Below are 17,521 nucleotides of genomic sequence, written 5' to 3' on the forward strand. Positions count from 1 at the left end.
ATGTAGCCTAGGTTGACGTTGAACTCTGGATCTAGAAGGGAGGGAAGATGAGCTTGAACTCCTGACCTTCCTGCCTTTGCCTCCTAAGAAATGGGCGGACAGGTGTGCACCACCACACTTGGCTTTGGAAATACTCTAGCAAGAGACAGTGTAACCAACCCCTAGGGCACAGGCCTGCAATCTCAGCTACTTGAGAGGCTGAGGCAGGAGGATCACAAGGACAAGGCCTGCCTAGGCAATAAAGTGACTTCAAAGCAAGCCTGACTGACTTAGGGAGATTCTGACTCACAATAAAAAGGAAAATGGGGCTACAGTATAGCTCAGTGGTGGAGTACTTGTATACACAGGCCAGGCCTTATGTTCAGTCTCCAGCACTGACAACGAATCCATTGCATGCACGTTTTTTCCTAAAGCGAGCCAAGGATGGTCTTGGTGTTACACACCTGTAACTTCATCACTTGGGAAGTGGATGTAGGAGGATCAGGAGTTCAAGGTCTTCCTCAGCTACATAATGAGTTTGAGACCAGCCTAAGCTACATGAGATTCTATCACCAATAATAAAACAAACACCAAGAAAGATCGAGACTTCGTGAGAAGCTCTCCATGGTCTGTGTCCTTTGCTCCTTGCAAAGGGTTAACGACTAAATCAATCACCTGGCAACTCTTCCTCTCCATACATAGGGGTGTCTCAGCTAACTCCATCCAAGCATCTTCTAGACTAGGGGTTCTCAACCTTCTGACCCTGAATGCATGCAGCTCCTCGTGTTGTGACCCCCAACCATAAAATTCTTTTTGTTTCTGCAATTCATAACTGTAATTTGGCTACCGTTATGAATCATGACATAAATATCTGATATTCGGCCCTCTCTGTAGGGGTCATGACCCCAAGGTTGAGAACCACTGATTGCATTTCTGTCAATGTAGCTTGGATTCATATTCTCATTTTTGTGTGTCCTGTGCCAGGCAGTGACTGCCTTAGGGTTTCTATTGCTGTGAAGAGACACCATGACCACAACAACTCCTATAAAGGAAAACACTTAAGTGGGCCTGGCTTACAGTTTAGAGGTTTTGTCCATTATTTTCATGGTGGGAAGAATGGCAGCCTGCAGGCCCATCGTGCTAAAGAGGTAGCTAAGAGTTCCCCATCTGACTCACCAGGCCGCTGAGAATGCCACCGGGCCTGGCTTGAGCATCTGAAACCTCCAGGCCCACCCTTAGTGACACAATTCCTCCCACAAGGCCATACCTTCTAATAGTGACAATTTCTATGGGCCTTTGGGGGGGGGGCATTTTCATTCAAACCACCACAGTGACTATGGAAACCAGCCCACCTTTCTGTCTCTCTGCCCGGTGTGAGTGTCATGTGCATGAACACTGCCCCTTAACCAAAAGCAACCATAGCTGCACAAGTGTTCCTGATATCACTTTGAAGGGTTGATGAAGTAATATTTTTAAACGCACAGAAGCCTTGCCAGGTGTTCACATGGTATAATAAGTGTGCAACACCCAAGTCTAGGGGGCATTGTGGCAGCTCCAGTGTCCTAGGAACTGAAAATAGATGGGCTGTAACCCTAGATGGCGGTTTGCAGCCTGCCTCTTAGCACAAGCGTCCCTTTAAAGTCTGTTCATCTGTGTTTGGAAGCTAGAGGGAATATTTGCTGCTATGTGGTTCCCAGCCTTGTGGTTTGTGGTTGATCTTTTCAGTACAAAATGTGCCCCAAATGCTCTGTTTTATTTTGATCGTGTGAGGGAAGACTTTTCCCTGGAGATTCATCGGGGAGTCCACAAAAACAGACGTTGGAGAGTACAAAGATTTGCGAAAAAAAAAAAAAAAAATCCAGTTAGCTTCCTTATTTTCCAGGTCAGGAAACTTGGGTCCTGACTGAGTACAAGGCCTCCCCTGACCAGTAGACAGGAAGTGCACACTACAGTTAGGTGTCCCAGCCGCTCCCAGAAATGACTGTACTTGGCTCCTGTTGTGCCAGGCACACCTCTCTGTAGCTTTTTTTTTTTTTTTTTTTTAATTTTATTTTTAACTTATTCACTTTAAATCCCGATCACTGCCGGCCTCCTGGTCACCCTTAAGCAGGCTTTTCCCAGCATGCATCCTTTCCCTCCAGCAACACGTGCTCCTGCTTCTTCCTTTTAATTAACTAATTATCACGTCATTGGTTTGTTTGCTTGTTTGAGAACAGGTGTCATTACGTATCACAGGTTGGTCTCGAACTTGCCTTCCTCAACATCGCAAGCTGGGGTTCTAGGCATGAACTGCCTGCTAACCGTTAGCAAGTAGGTAGGGAGATCTTGTTCACGAAAGGAACAGTGTCGATAAAAGTCGCATTAAGCCAAACCATGGAGTCAGCTTTTTGTGATTTTTGCAAGGTGTGAGTGAGCCTTAGACCCAGTGTTCCCTGCTGGTGTGTGGAAGGAGCCAAGAACCTGGGACTATAAAAGCAGGGTGGGGTGGTCATGTCTTTCACCACACCCTGCCCAGCGGAGATCTGCCTGCTCAGCCTCCCTTGTGGCCCATATGTCTCGATCCCCTGTCTTCTAGCATCTTTTGGGTTGATTTCAGCCCAGGTGTTTACAAACTAGCTAAATCATCATCATCATCATCACCATCATCATCATCAGCAGCAGCAGCAGCAGCATCACCACTACCAGGAGGTACTTGTTAGAAATGTAAATACTGGGACCACCCTGACCAATTTAGTTAGAAGAGTAGGCTAGTGGCCACCCTCCCTGTGTAAGCAAGCCCTCCTGGTGGTTCTCAGGTATACTCTGAGGATCAACTTCCTCCTCTGAGTGTAATCATCTTAGCCTGCGGGTCATCTGGCATATATTAATTACGAGAGACAATGTTTTAACTGTCTAATGATGTTTCATAATAGGTCTTCGTATTTTTCTCTCGGCTAAAATTGCCAAGAGTCTGTTTATTCCTAGGAAAGAGCTTCCCAGAACTAATAAGGCTCTCTGGTTGGTGGTTGGATGTCTTTCTCAAGGATGAATGCAGTCTGGTGTTATCAGAAATGACTTACAAGGTTCTCTGCAGTCCAGGCCAGCTTAGTCACCAGTGGGCTTGTTCTGGGTAGAGTATTAGGGTAGCAGCTGCAGTTCCTATCATGTTGCTAGGTAGCACACTGAACCATTGTGTTAACAGACAGGAAGGCAAGGTTTATATCTTAGCTAGGATAACAGGGTACTCAGTCTCCCTTTTTCCATCTCTAAAAACTGACGTGGTGGAAGCTTAAACCAGATGGACTGATGGTTCTTTTGGTTAAAGTAACTCTTTGACTTTAGCTAATTGTTTGGGTAATACATAGAAGTGGTGAGATTGGTTATAGTGACCAAGGGCTGCCTGATAGGATTCTCTGGATTTAGCCTGACATTCTCGCCTTCATTCTAAATCCTGTAACAAGGGAATGGCCAGGTCCATGCAGGTTGCTAGCCCACCACAGTCATTCTTTGATTCAAGACTATACACTGAGTTTAAGAAGTCACAGAGATATGTAGTTAATGGAAGATTGATGTGACTTCTGGCAAAATATAATAACAAAATACATATGAAATTAATAAGAGCCAACATTGGATACTTAAAAACAGCCCAATGAGATGTGTTTTGTAAGTCAAGGTATCGGTTTTTTTGTTTGTTTGTTTTGGTTTTTTGTTTTGTTTTTTTTGTTTTTTTCAAGACAGAGTTTCTCTGTATAGTCTTGGCTGTCCTGGAACTCACTCTGTAGACCAGGCTGGCCTCGAACTCAGAAATCCGCCTGCCTCTGCCTCCCAAGTGCTAGGATTAAAGGCGTGCACCACCACCGCCCGGCAAGCCAAGGTATCGTGAAGTCACATGCTTTGTCTATAACTCCACAGTGAACAGTGGCTACAACCTTGAGTGCTGGCTCTCTGGCTGTATAGTTCTGTTCTGAGTCAGTGGTGCATAGTGAATGAGAACAGGAAGCTTGTTTCTCATTTGCTGACTCAACCAAGACTCTCAGTCCTACCTGGAAGCTGTACTTTCTTTTTTTTTTCCCCTTATTTGTTGCCATCTGAATAGCACTATTCATTCATACCCTACAGGATCTTGGGGCCAGAGGTGAAGGGAAGAACAATGTGTTCAGTAGTGTGAGAACCCACGGTTGTAAAGTGTGAACTCGTGTCTGTGGAGGGAGGGGTCAGAAAACATTCAACCCTCATTAGAAGGGGATGGCAGGGACAGACAGCAGACGCAGAATGGAGAGTATGTCTCTGGCCTTTACCAAGAAAAAGCGAGAGGCAGTTGGCATAGCAACCAACATGGTCCTGTGAGCCATCCTGTATCTTTTGCAAGCCTCCCTCCCCCCCCAAACTGTGTGGACTCATTTCTTCACCTGTAAGGCAATTAGAGGCCTCAAACTCCTGGGTGTGGTGTGCAGATAAATAATGACCTGCTTTTAAATTTTCTTGTAGCTTCTTGGAAAGGCACTTTGCAAGTAAGAAGGGTGTTTTTCTGACTCATCAGAGGATCAGCTGGAGATTTGTTGTGATCTCTCTTTGGCTCTTTGTTTAGGAGGCCTGTTGAGAAAAAGCTCCGAGGAAGCTAAATGAAAAATCACAGGTCTAATGCCCCAGGGAAGGCTGACACCCAGGCCTTCCTGTCTTGATCTTGCATTATTCCTTATCTCTAGGATGACATGAGAGATTTAGAGGCCCAGAGTCTTTATGCAGACGTTGAAGCTCTGGATTTATGTCCTGCATACACTGATACTGACTCTCCAGTATGGTAGAACTCTCTGACACATTTCCTATCCCTAAGTGTGTTATCTTAATTAAAGAACATTGACTTAGTACAAACAGGAGAATGAGGATGTCTCTTGTAGGCTCTTCTGTGAGTCTCCTTTGTATTTATATTGGTATGTATTTGTGTGGTATATAAATGTTTTCTTCTTCTGAGCCTATATGGCCACAAAATCAGCAGAATACTGACAGTTCAACCTTGCAGCATTTGATGTCATGAACAGCTCTCCACACAGAATCAATCTGGCCAAGCAGTTATGGTAGCATTCCTTTAATCCTAGCACCGGGGAGGCAGAGGCAAAGAGGCAGAGGCAGGTGGATCTCTGAGTCTGAGGCCATCCCAGTCTGGAGTATATTACCATTCCTTTTAGGATCCGCCCCACAGTTACTTGGCAACAGCCACATATGCCTGACTCACTATAAAAGGGGCTACTTGCCCTCTTCTTTCTTTTCTTTTCTTTTCTTTTCTTTTCTTTTCTTTTCTTTCTTTCTTTTTTAATACAACACAGCGAGTTCTGGGACAGCCAGGGCAGTGAAGAAAAACCCTGTATTTAAAAAAAAAAAAAATCAGATCTAGATTCAAGCGTTCTCTGTCCCTTACTAAAACACAACTTGAACAAGTCTCTAGTTTTGGTTTGTTTTTGTTTTTGTTTTGTTTCCCTTCTATGTCTTCTGTCAATACAAAGCACAAAGGAAATAAGAGACAATTTGCCCTGAGTCAAAGATGACTGTCCACAGCTCAGGAGTGACATGCACCACCACAGAAGCACTTACACAAACTCTTGGGTGACAGAACAGCAGACAGACATCAATAACAGCATCCCTTGAGGATGTTGGTGGGATGTGAGGTGGGGGAGTTGAAGCAAGTCAGGAGAATCTCTGTTAGAAGTTTCTGGTGCTGATGAGGATTCTGAGCTGTCAGGCTGGCAGAGGCTAGTGGTCTCCTGACAACTTAGTTAATTAGCAAACTCCAGAGGTTTTACCAGGTATTAGAAAGGTGTTAGATCAGATAAGCTACAGGAGTAGATAATAAATGGCTACTAAAGAGATCAAGCTAGCCTAAGATAACTTTGCCCCTGGATCTGCAACATTCCATCTCTGCAAGGTCACTAGTTCTAATCCATCCAGCTGCAACATCTTCCTGAAAGAGTGGGTGGAGCCTTTTCGGGGAACTTCCAATTCACAAGTGCAAATGAGTGTGATACTGTCTTCCTAAGTTACAGGGGTAGACTTTTGTTGTTATGATTTGTGTTTGAAATACCTGGAACTCACTATGTAGCCCAGGCTAGCCTTGAATTTGCAGCAATTCTGCCTTAGTCTCCTAAATACCCAGGGTTACAGGTGTGAGCCATCATACACATCCTGTTACGGGAATATTGTTGGGGTCATTTCTAATGGTTCACAGCTCCATGCACATGCAGGACATTACTGCTTTTACTTATGTAAATACTGTTTTAGCATATAGCATATGGTATGCCTGGTTCTGAGAAAAATGTTCTTCCTACCTGCATATGCTTACAGTCTTAGAGCTTCCCTGTGACTCGTCAAACAGATGGCTGGACATCTGGTACCGGCCTGTGGGTATTGTGGCAGGAAGATTGGATCCAGTGTTCAAGGGCATGCTTGACTACAAAGCAACTTGAAGGCCAGCCTGGGCTACATGAGATACTCAGAACAATACAAACAAACAAACAAACAAACAAACAAACAAATGAGGTGGAGAGAAAGAGAGAGGGAGAGAGAGAGAGAGATTTGTTTTGTCTTGATTTGTCATGAGCCTTTGAGCCTTTGAAGGAGTCTTTTTAGAACTTTGATTCAATATTTGTTCTTCATTCACAAAACCATTGCTTACCACCTCCTGAGAAGGATTATTTTCCTGGTAGAATATTTGGTAAGGCTCTCTTTAAAGTGGTTCCTGAGGCTTTAGAGAGTGGGAGTGGGCTTCAGATTGTGTGTGTGTGTGTGGGGGGGGTGGGATAGGGAGGGTGTGGTAGGAGGTCAGTTCCTTCTGCCTCTCTACAGTCACATCTCTTCTGTTTATAGATTTATACTTTTTTCTATTCATTTTTATGCTGTATTTCAATGGTTTTATAATGGTGTGTATATATGTGTGTTGTGGGTAGGATGGGGTATGCTCACATTATTGCAGATACCTGAAAAGGTCAGAAAGGGCATCAGATCCCCTGGAGCTGGAATTACAGGTGGTTGTGAACTACCCCACATGGGTTCTGGGGAAAAAAAAAAAAAAGGGCCTTTACAGGATCAGTATATGAGTATATATTCTTAACTGCTGAGCTGTCTCTTCAGCACTTTTCTCCATATCTTTATTCCTGTCTACATGCTCTATTAGTTTAATCAGTCTTGGAAAATTCAATCTTTTTTTTTTGAAGCAAAACTACGTCAAACACAAGCACTTAATGCCAATCACAGAGGCAGTTGGATCTTTGTGAGTTCAAGGCCAGGCTTGTCTACATAGCAAGTTCCAGCACAGTCTCACTACATGATAGAGCCTGTCTTTAAATTAAATAAATAATAAACAAAATTATGTAAAGTATGTACCATGACTCATTTCTTGCAGAAATATGTTTATGAAGCTACATGTGTGCACACACATAGCAAAAGTACACAAGCAACTAGAGAGATCAGGCTCCTTGGGAAAGTAGCACTTAAGGAATCATTTCCCAAATTCTTGTTTCTCTGTCAGGCAGCTTCAGCAGTTTCTTGACAGTTTCCCATCTTCAGTATCTACCCATCTGTGCCAACCTAGAAAGAGATTTTCTGTTTTCATTTTATGCAGATGGGTGTGGATGTGCATAATTGTAGTCCCAGCACTTGAGAGGCTGAGGCAGGAGGATCACAGCAAGTTCAAGACAAACCTGGCCTACCTAGCAACATCCAGGCCAGATATGACTACACTGTGAAACTTTGTCTCAAAACAAGGAAAGAAACATCGGAAGGTTTCAATTATAAAACAAATGTAAACATCCGAAAGGAAAGGCTGTGTGTTAAATTAAGTGTCGTTTTGGTTTTACACTCATGCTTTGGATTCAGACCTTTTCAAGGACAGGTGGTAGAGAATAGCGTTCTCTGGTTTCTCAAATCCCCCAGGGGACAGATTTTGGTCACTTTAGAACATCTGGAAGGGTCAGCAGCTTTGGTTTAAGTCACCCACTCCTGTGTCACCAGGGTCACTCTGGCTCCCTGTTTGGCTTTCTGTGTTGTTTGCTCAAACTGTTTACTTTGGTTGAGATTCATGACGCAGTTTTTAAAGAACAATCAGCAATTTCAGCTACCCCATTTCTTCTCTGGGTCCCACAAGCTGCTGCAACCTCACGAAGCTGTTTTTCTGAAAAAAAAAAAAAATTCCAGCATTTCTTATGAGATGGACAGTGATTTTGAAGGTATTATTAACACCCTGCCTTCAGTAATGTTTGTTCTCTGAGGACTGGGAGAGGGAACTGTCTGATGCAATTTAGCCAGCTGGTTAGCAAGACAGGAATAGAAAATTACAGAATCACCTTGAATCGAAAGCCTGTGAACCGGCTGTCTGAGATGAATGATGGGAAGGTGGTTTTTTTTTTGTTTTGTTTTGTTTTTTTTAAATGCCATGGCCGGTGGGATTGAACATTCAAATAAAACAGAGGTGTTTACTCTCCTTGGTATGTTGAAAGGGGCTTTTGGTTCTGAATCAAAAGGGCTGTTGTACTTGAGCATCCACTGTGCAGAGGTCACCCTGATCTGATGGATTTCATTATTATCGAGATGCATTGCTTTTTGCTGTCAACTGGAATTGTAGTAGCCCATAAGCAGCGTTCCCTTAGTGTCCGTGATCAGATCAGAGGTCATGCAGTGTGATGCATGCTTTTCCAGTGGCCCTAAGACCTTGAGGGAAAGTAGGAGCAAGGCTGGTGTGTGTGTGGAAACACGTTCACCAAGCCAGTGCCCTTGCAAGGCTGCCCTTGGAAGAGCGAGGTTTTTGAGTTATTAAAGGACGGAAGAGAAAATGACTTGAACACAGACATGGACCTCTGCTGTGCCACAGTACAGAGACTGGGTTACATCCTAGGGGTTAAAGAAGCGTTCGGAATGCCCCCAGTGCAAAGCAGATACACTTGTGGTTGGGAGGTGAGAGAAAAACTGAGAACTATTCTGGGCTTGTCTGTCCAAACTCCTTTAAACCAGAGTGCTCAGTATTGTTCTTTGATAAAGTGTTTCTTTGCACAAAGACAGTTTGAAAACTGCAGGTATTGTCTTAACTGGGGGACAGAGCCATCTGGCTAGGTTCACTTAATTCCTGCCAGGTGGAATGGGAAGGACTGAGTGTCCTTGTCCTTTATCTTAGCCCACCCATGAAAGTAGGTGAGGGACATCTAGGTCAGGTATACCTTTTGCTCAGACTCTGTTCTAAGAAAGTGACATAGATTTGGATTTTGAGCCTTGCCTGGATTTGAGGAAGGTGGTTTTAAGAAAAAAAAAAAAAAAAAAAAAGGATGTTGGGTACAGCAAGCAGGCCACTGTACCCAGGCTGCATGCTATATTTAGAGGTATGGCTTTAAGCTGGGTGTGGTGGCCCACAACTTTGATTCCTATCACTCAAGAAACACAGCCAGGTAGTTCTCTATGAATTTGAGGCTAACCTGGTCTACATCAGAGGAGTCGTAGGCCAGCCAGAGCTACATAGTGAGACTCTCAAAAAGAAAAAAAGAAGTGAAAATATGGGCCTGGGGATATAGCTCGATTGCTGGATGCCTGGCTAGCCTGCAGGGAATGCTGGATTGATCCCCAGCACTGCATAAACACATGGTGGTGACTGATGTAATCCTTAGCTGTGTAGCAAACTGGGATTCATGAGGCTCTGTTTCACAAAAGTTATGAAAATATGAAATAATTCAGTGTAGTTCAAGGCTGGTGTATTGGTAGGAGAGCTAAGGGAGTTTGAGGCTAGCCTGAGCTATAGACAAGACTTTATATCAAAGAGCCAAAGGCTATGCACTTCATTAGGCAAAACTGTTACTTAGTTTTAGGTATAGTCATCTTGTGCCCTATGTAAATGCCATGTCAGATACAGAGGGTGGGAAAATTCAGATTCGGATCATGATGGCTGATAGTTTTGATATGATCCCTGCATTTCTTCCCTAATGGCCTTAACTAGCTGTTCCCTCTCCTGAAGACCCCTGGCCTCCCCACTACTCAGTCTCATCTACATCAGATCCTAGGGAGGAGCCTTCCTAGCTACAAGGGGCCTCATAAAATTTAATAAATAATATGTGGCCCCCGCATGCACAAATTGTGATGCTTGGCCAACAGGGGACACTGTGAGCAAAACCCTCCTGGAAAGAAACTTGTGACTAATAGCATCTTGTGCCTAATAGTTAAAACTTTTCAGGATCTATTAACTCAGCTTCTACAAATCTAAAAGTTAAGAAAGACGTCAGATGACATCTTGGGCCTATAGAATAGCTTCCCCCCATCTTGCTGTGCCTGCCTCTCTGATGTCCCCAACAGTGTGTCTTTCTTCTATAAAACCATAAAGATTTCATGAAACTGCTTCCATAATGGAACATGAAATTTGGGGTAACCTAAGTTTGTATTTCTGAGCCATGGTTAGTCAAAATGGCTCCAGGATGAACTATCTCCTATCTCTTGTTTCAGTTTGGGAAGAGAGAGAGAAGAGGAGGAGGAGGAAGGAAGGAAGGAAAGAAGGAAAAGGAAGACCAAGGAAGAATCAAGGGCTGCTGCTAGGCAAACTGCTTATCAGACATATACAAGGCTCAGGTTAAATCTTTAGCACTTCAGAAAGAGAAAGAGAATAAAAATGAATTGCTTTTACTTCCAGTATATTAAAGTCGAAATAGAGGCAGGCAGGCATAGTGGTACGGGTATGCAATCCCACAGCAAGCCATGCGTGGTGGCACAGGCTTCTACACTGATCATCCACAGTGATGTGGATTTATAATGCCCTCACTGCCAAAATGGAACAAGAGAGAAGCTCTGGCTCAGGGTACACCTCACAATAGTGCCGTGGGATGAGATCCTGCCTCAAAAGACAGAAAGTGGAAACAAGTTATTTTGGGGATGGGGGGGTTGTTTGTTTTTAATTTTAAGTCTATCATGTCTAGTGATACATACTTATGGATTCATGCACTCACCAGGCTGAGTCTGGAGTACCTAAGGTTCAACACTGGCCTGGGCCACACAGTGGGACCCCATCTCACAGCAAAACCAGAAAGATTTAGATAAACTGCACATTAGTGAACAGTGATTAAATTATGCGACAGAAATACCTTTTTAGTAGCCAGTCTCTCCCTCCTTGGCATCGTGACTATATTGTATATAATATTGTATATTGTACATCCCACTCATCCACCAAGTATCTCAGCATCCACTAGACCAGGCACAATAACATGCTATGCTTGCGGTGTGAAAATTTGTATCTCTTTATTGGAGTGTTTCTGGTTTTTTTTCTGGAGTATTCCATTTCCACTGTTCATTTTTAGTTTTCTGGCTTTGGCTGTAAAAGAGGAAAGATGGAGGCAGAGGTATTGAGAATGTGTAACCCCTGGTAACATACCTAAAAATATCAAAATTTATCTCCCAAGTTCCTGGGCATAATTTTTCCCTCCTTCTGCCCCCTCCCCACCATCTGCTTCCATTTTAAAGTGTTTATTGTTATTAGTATGCATGCGTGAGAAAGAGGGAGCATATGTGTGTTGTAGTGTGTGTGTGTGTGTGTGTGTGTGTGTGTGTGTGTGTGTGTGTGTGTGTAGATGACAATTTGGGAGAGTCACTTCTCTCCCTCTACCCTTACCTGGTGGCCAGGGATCAAACTCGAGTTGCCAGGCCCGTTTATCTTCTAAACAATCTCAATAAACCTACTCTGATTCCCTTGGTTTGTTTTTGCCTTGTTTTTGAGATGCTGTTACTACATAGCTGAGGCTAGCTCTGAACTCACAGAGTAGCCCAGGTTAGCTGTGAACTTGTAGCAATCCTCATTGCCAGCCTCCTACATGAGCCAGCTGACCTGGCTGCACCGGTTGGTTGATGTTTCTTTGCAATGCTGGGAATTGCACCTAGGCCCTCCAGCATGCTAGGCCAGCACTCTACCACTAATGAGTAACCCCAGTCCAAATAGTCTCCCATCCCCACCCCAAGCTCTGGTGAAGGGGCCCAGGGCCTTATATGTATTTGCTTAGATAGGCTCTTATACTCTTTACCACTGAACTACACACAGCTACTGTTTCCTTAAACAAGAAACATACCAGCTTCTGGACGGAGGTAGGGCCAGAGAGGCTGGGGTATCACACTGCTCCCCCTATGCAGAATGGGTCAGTGGAAATAAAGAAGTTTGAATTAGAACTGTACTCAGGGGTCGTGGAACGATAGTAAATGAAGCCCTTTTCTTGTAGTTTTTCAAGATAAACACTACCTAATAATTAAAAAAAAAGTCTGGAAAGTGTACAAGAGCTGAAACTCCCCCTTTGGCTCCTAACATATTCCTCCCCCGCTGAATTATGTGGCATTTTGTTCCACATTTACATTTCTAAATAAATTGGCCTTCGTTATTCTTGGAGTCCTGACAGACAGCCTGTCTAAGAATTAGTGTTTTGCATTCTGCCGCTCTGTGCGTGTTCAACAAATGACTCAGTGCTATTGTCGCTGAATTAGTTAGCAGGATCCCTGTGAAGATGTTAGCGTACTCGGGTGAACTAACTTTACAAAATCAGAGCTCAGCATCTTCTTGCTAATTGTAACTGCATTCAGGTACCATTTGCAGTTTTAGGATTATTTAGGGAATCATGATGAGGACCACGGCCTGTGAAGGAGTTATGTGCCCAGCACGTGTATACTTTAGGGAGTCGATTCTCTCTTTCTGCCATGGCTTCCTGGGCTTGACCTCAGGTTGTCAGGGTTACACAACAAAGGCTGAACCCACTAAGGTAAAATCCACTAAGCCATCTTGCTGCCCCTTTTGTTTTTATTATTTTTGTTAACAGTTCACTATATGTTAGGATAATTCTATTTTACGGATTATGTTTTCTCTCAGATTCGTCTTTTCTGCTTCTCTCTTTTCTTCCCTCCTTTCTTCTTTCCTTGACTGTGTGTGTGTCTGTGTGTGTTATTGTTGTTATTATTTTGCTTTAGAATTCTCCATAACCTTCCCCTTTATATTTACATGTAACACAGGCGTCTCTATCCATACATCAAGTTTATTTTAATTGAGGACTTTACTTAGTTGTAGAAGGATGATCCATGGTCATCTTGACGGGGGAAACAGACTAATATGGCCCTAGAGCAGTTGCTGAGAACTTCACATCCTGATTGTCAGGCAGGTGGCAAGCAGAGAGAGAAACTGGGCCTAGTATGGGCTTTTGAAACCCCAGTAACACCCTTCCTCCAACAAGACAATGCCTCCTAATCCTTTCCAAACTGTTCCTTTGCTTAGTGACTAAGCTTTCCAATACCTGTGCCTATGAGGGCGATTCTCATTCAAACCAGCACACTAAATGTTAATAGCTAACTGCCTCCTTCACTCTTGCTTCTATGCCTTTGTGCAGCTTCTCATCCTGGGTTTGCTTTGCTAAGGCAGAGAGATGGTTCCACATAGCAATGAGGCTTCTGTGTGCTGAGAAACTGCCTCTCTGACCTTGTCATTGGAGAATCTCTGCTTAGTTCCTTGGCTAGTACTGAGAGCAGTAGTTATCAGGATTGAGTGGGCACCTCTCAGGGGCTCTGGGTTCTTGTGTCCCAGATCAAAACACTGATGATATCAGAAGCAAGGATATGTTATTATAAAAACAGTATACTTTCCAAGAAGGGAGTGAACAGGAACAGGGAGAAAGTTGAGACACTCAAACAGTATCGTTTCTCAGCTGTCTGTCTTATCAGCATCATAAATCTCCACCCAGGGGTATATGCTTTAGTATCGGGAGCCATGGGTCACGTTTAGACACTGGTGTGTCTCTGTATGTGATGCAATGGCTTCCACCAGTTCTAGAGATCTGGGCCACTAGGATTCCAGCAGTCTTCTTGGCCAACAGGTTTTTCTCGTAGGCTAATTCTGAAGACTCATGGTGGGACCTCTGTCTCATCCTCACTCTCCAGCCACACAACTTTGAAAAAAAAAAATTTAAACATGCTTCAGCAGTCCAGAAGAATGGGGACAGAGTACCCTGTGTTTCAAGCTGGCCTGGGCTACATATCGAGACCCTATGTCAAACAGCAGTACGTACAGTACACACGCATACACCACACATGCTCATCTGTGTGCACAGACACGGAATTTGTTTTTACCTTTTTCCTTGTTTGGCCACTTCTAGCCAAATTTGGTATATGTTTTCCATCTGTCTCTTTAAAAAAAAATGTTTATTATAATTATGTGTGTATATGATGTGTTTTAGTTAGGGTTTTCCATTGTTGTATGGAGACCAAGACCAAGGCAACTCTTATAAAGGCAAACATTTAATTGTGGCTGGCTTAGAGTTTCAGAGGTTCAGTTCGTTATCATCAAGGTGGGAACATGGCAGCATCTAGACAGGCATGGTGCTGGAGGAGCTAAGAGTTCTGCATCTTCATCTGAAGGCCACTAGGAGAAAACTGCCTTCCTCCTGGTTAGGAGGAGGGTCTCATTGCCTACTTCCACAGTGACACACTTCCTCCAATAAGTCCACACCTCCTAATAGTGCTACTCCATGGGCCAAGCGTATTCAAACCACCACATTATCTCTCTCTCTCTCTCTCTCTCTCTCTCTCTCTCTCTCTCTCTCTCTCTTTCTCTCTCTCTGTGTGTGTGTGTGTGTGTGTGCGCACATTCCATAGTGCACATGTGGAGGTCAGAGAATAGATAACCTTGTGGAGTTACTTCTTGCATTGTCATATGGGTTTGAGAGATTGAGTTTAGGTCTCCAGGCTTGCACAGTAAGTGCCTCTACCTGGTAAGCATCTCACAGTTCTGTTTCTGTGTCATTTAGCTCAATATTAAGAGCTGAGAGATTTTGTACTCTAGTTTCATAATCTTTACAGTTTGTATTTCTCACCTGGTCCCTGGTACAGCAAGTGTAGGCTTTGGCTACAACCATGTGGGCCAAAATACTCTCTAGAAGAAGCAGATAAACACAGTGAGTCAGGTGTTTTCAACAAGATTACATAAGCAATTTTCCCTAGAGGAGTAAGGACTCAGATCATTCACTCTTATCAATGTAAATCCCCTCTTTTCCCCATAAAATATTAATCCTAATATGCTTTCATGTTTAATAAAACATATCCTCTATCTGATTGCCAGATTCGATGTAGAGTACTGAATAAAATTTGAATTGCAGAGCTAATGAATAATTGTTCTTTAGTATAAGTAGGTCTTAGGAGTATTTCGGCCGTGCTTATAATAAAAGAATTATTATTTGTTGTTTCTCTGAAGTTTGAGTTTTTAAACTTTCTTCTTCTCCTGTCTTTCTCTCTCTCTCCTTCTCTCTCTCTCTTCTCTCCCTCTGTGTGTGTTGTTGTTGTTGTAGTATGTGTGTGGTGTGTGTTTTGTGTGTGTGTGCGTGTGCATGCACGCATGCATATTGTTTCTGCTGTTGCTACTGAAACAGGGCCTTATATAGTTGGTGATCCTCTGTCTCTACTTTTCGTACCTACATCCTTCTTTAATCAGGCCATCCTGCTTCATCACTGCCATCTCATGGGCATTTCCTAGGCCTGTCAGATGATGCCTCTTAGATGCTTTCTCCTGTCTCTGGAATCGCATGTGTCTTACTAGTGGATTCTTTACCATGTCCCTCTCATCAGTGAGCCCTAAAGCACATTTGACTCTTGGGCCTTAGGAAATTATAAATGGCTGAATTTTTAAATTAAGCATCAACATTTGCCATCAGTTGAGTTCCCACTCAAAACAGTCCTTGAGTGATGAGAACAGATGCCAAAAACCCCAGACACTCATTGTCCTTATTTATGGACATTCACATTGGTCTTCTGCCAAAACTTCTGAATTCCTTCTTACAAAGATATATTTTATTTATAATTATGTGTATATGTGGGGGAGGTAGCAGTGTGCACATGTGAGTACAGATGGCTGTAGACTCCAGAAGAGGTTGTCAGATCCTCTGGCAAGAAAGCTACAGGAGGTTCTGAACCATCTAACACAGGACCATGGCAAAAGCAATTCACACTCTTCACTGCTGAGCCATCTCTCCAGCCCCTGAATTCTTCCTTAGTGTTTTTTGGTTGTGAGCCTAGCCTTTAATGGCTGAGCCATCTCTCCAGCCCCTTCCTTAGTGTTTGTATTAGCTAGATTATCGGATCATGGCCGAATAGAAACAGCAGACATGGCCCTCTGCGGATGCTGTGGCTGGGATCTCACCATGACCCCAGGTGGCAGGACAGACTACTTACAACAGGCTACTCCTCTCCACCCTTGAGTCTCCAGTTCTATCTCTCTTCATAATGCCCAGGCTACTCCACTTCTCTTTCTCTCGAATTTGACCACTACATACTTGTGCATTGTAATGACCCTGCTGAATGCTGACCTCTGGGTGACATCCTCTATCTGTTCTTTGTGGCGTGGCTTGAGCGGGTGTCTATGCCCTGCCTATGCTGTGTACTGGACAGCAGGTGAGTGGCATAGCAACCATAGGTCTCTGTCTTCCTTCTCCTGTGATGCACTGCCTAGATTTGATTTTTATGACAGCTTTGGCCACCAAGCCAGGTATCAGGCTAGGATGAACAAAAGACTGCTATCTGCTCTGGTCACAACCAACAAGGTGTCTCTTTGTTTATTGCCAGAGGGGTTGTATCTGTTTTTATAGTATGACTGCTTTGCTCTGTGCTCAAAGTTATTCTTATGGGAGAGGAGGAGAAGGAGAGGAGGAGCTAGGTGACAAGAGAGTGGGGGGCGGGGGGGACATGGAGGTGGATGTTTGCATATCCCTGCCAGTCAAAGATAGTTGATATATCTAGGCTGGGTATTGGGTTACACTTCTGATTGATATTGAGCATTACCAAATTTATAAAGCCTTGATTAACATTAAAAAATAGTATAAAAGCAAAAGTGGGGATGGGATAGGGGTTTTCTAGGGAGGGGAAATGAGGAAAGGGGATGGTATCTGAAATGTAAATAAAATAGCCAATAAAGATTTTCACATAAAAAAATAAATTAATTTAAAAAAGTTATTCTTAGGGATGCATGTCTTTATCATGGCAAGAATGGTCAGTAGCTGTAACTGCAAGCATTTGTTTTGTTTGAAACCTGTGTTACGATGGAGCCCACATTTGCAGCAGTACCCTACTGCTGGGAATGCAGGCATTATTACCATACTCATCTGAGGCACATAAGGCTTAGTGACAACCAAGGGCTTATTAAAAAAAAAAAAAGAAAGAAAGAAAGAAAAAGCTTCAGGATTGCCTTGTCTAAATTACACAGTCATTCATGAACCAAACATAAAGCCCAAGGAATAAACAGCATGCTATCATTGGCTAAGCTGGGATTACAGCTGGGGCCAATCACATATGAGCTTGCTTGGACTGATGATGGAGGATGATTTTCCCAAGAGAGGTGAAAGTGCAATTTAGCTGAAAAGAGGTAGAAGAAGTTAGGTCAAGCAGGAATTTCAACATCTGCCATCAAGAGATCACATGTTTTTTACGAGTGAGATTTCAGTCAGGCTTTTAGAGTGGATCATTTAACACATGTGAAAGTGTTTATTACAGCATTAAGCATGGACCAGAAACCCACGTGAACCCATCTTTTTTCTGTGTA

The 17,521-nt window shown here is 43.4% G+C and overlaps 1 protein-coding gene across 1 annotated transcript in view; it reads left to right on the plus strand.

Annotated features, from left to right (window-relative positions):
• Deptor (DEP domain containing MTOR interacting protein) overlaps nt 1-17,521 on the plus strand; it is a 128,729-nt gene that overhangs the window by 15,600 nt on the left and 95,608 nt on the right. The window lies entirely within an intron of this gene.

Source organism: Arvicanthis niloticus, chromosome 13 (assembly GCF_011762505.2).
Source record: "Arvicanthis niloticus isolate mArvNil1 chromosome 13, mArvNil1.pat.X, whole genome shotgun sequence".
Taxonomy (NCBI): domain Eukaryota; kingdom Metazoa; phylum Chordata; class Mammalia; order Rodentia; family Muridae; genus Arvicanthis; species Arvicanthis niloticus.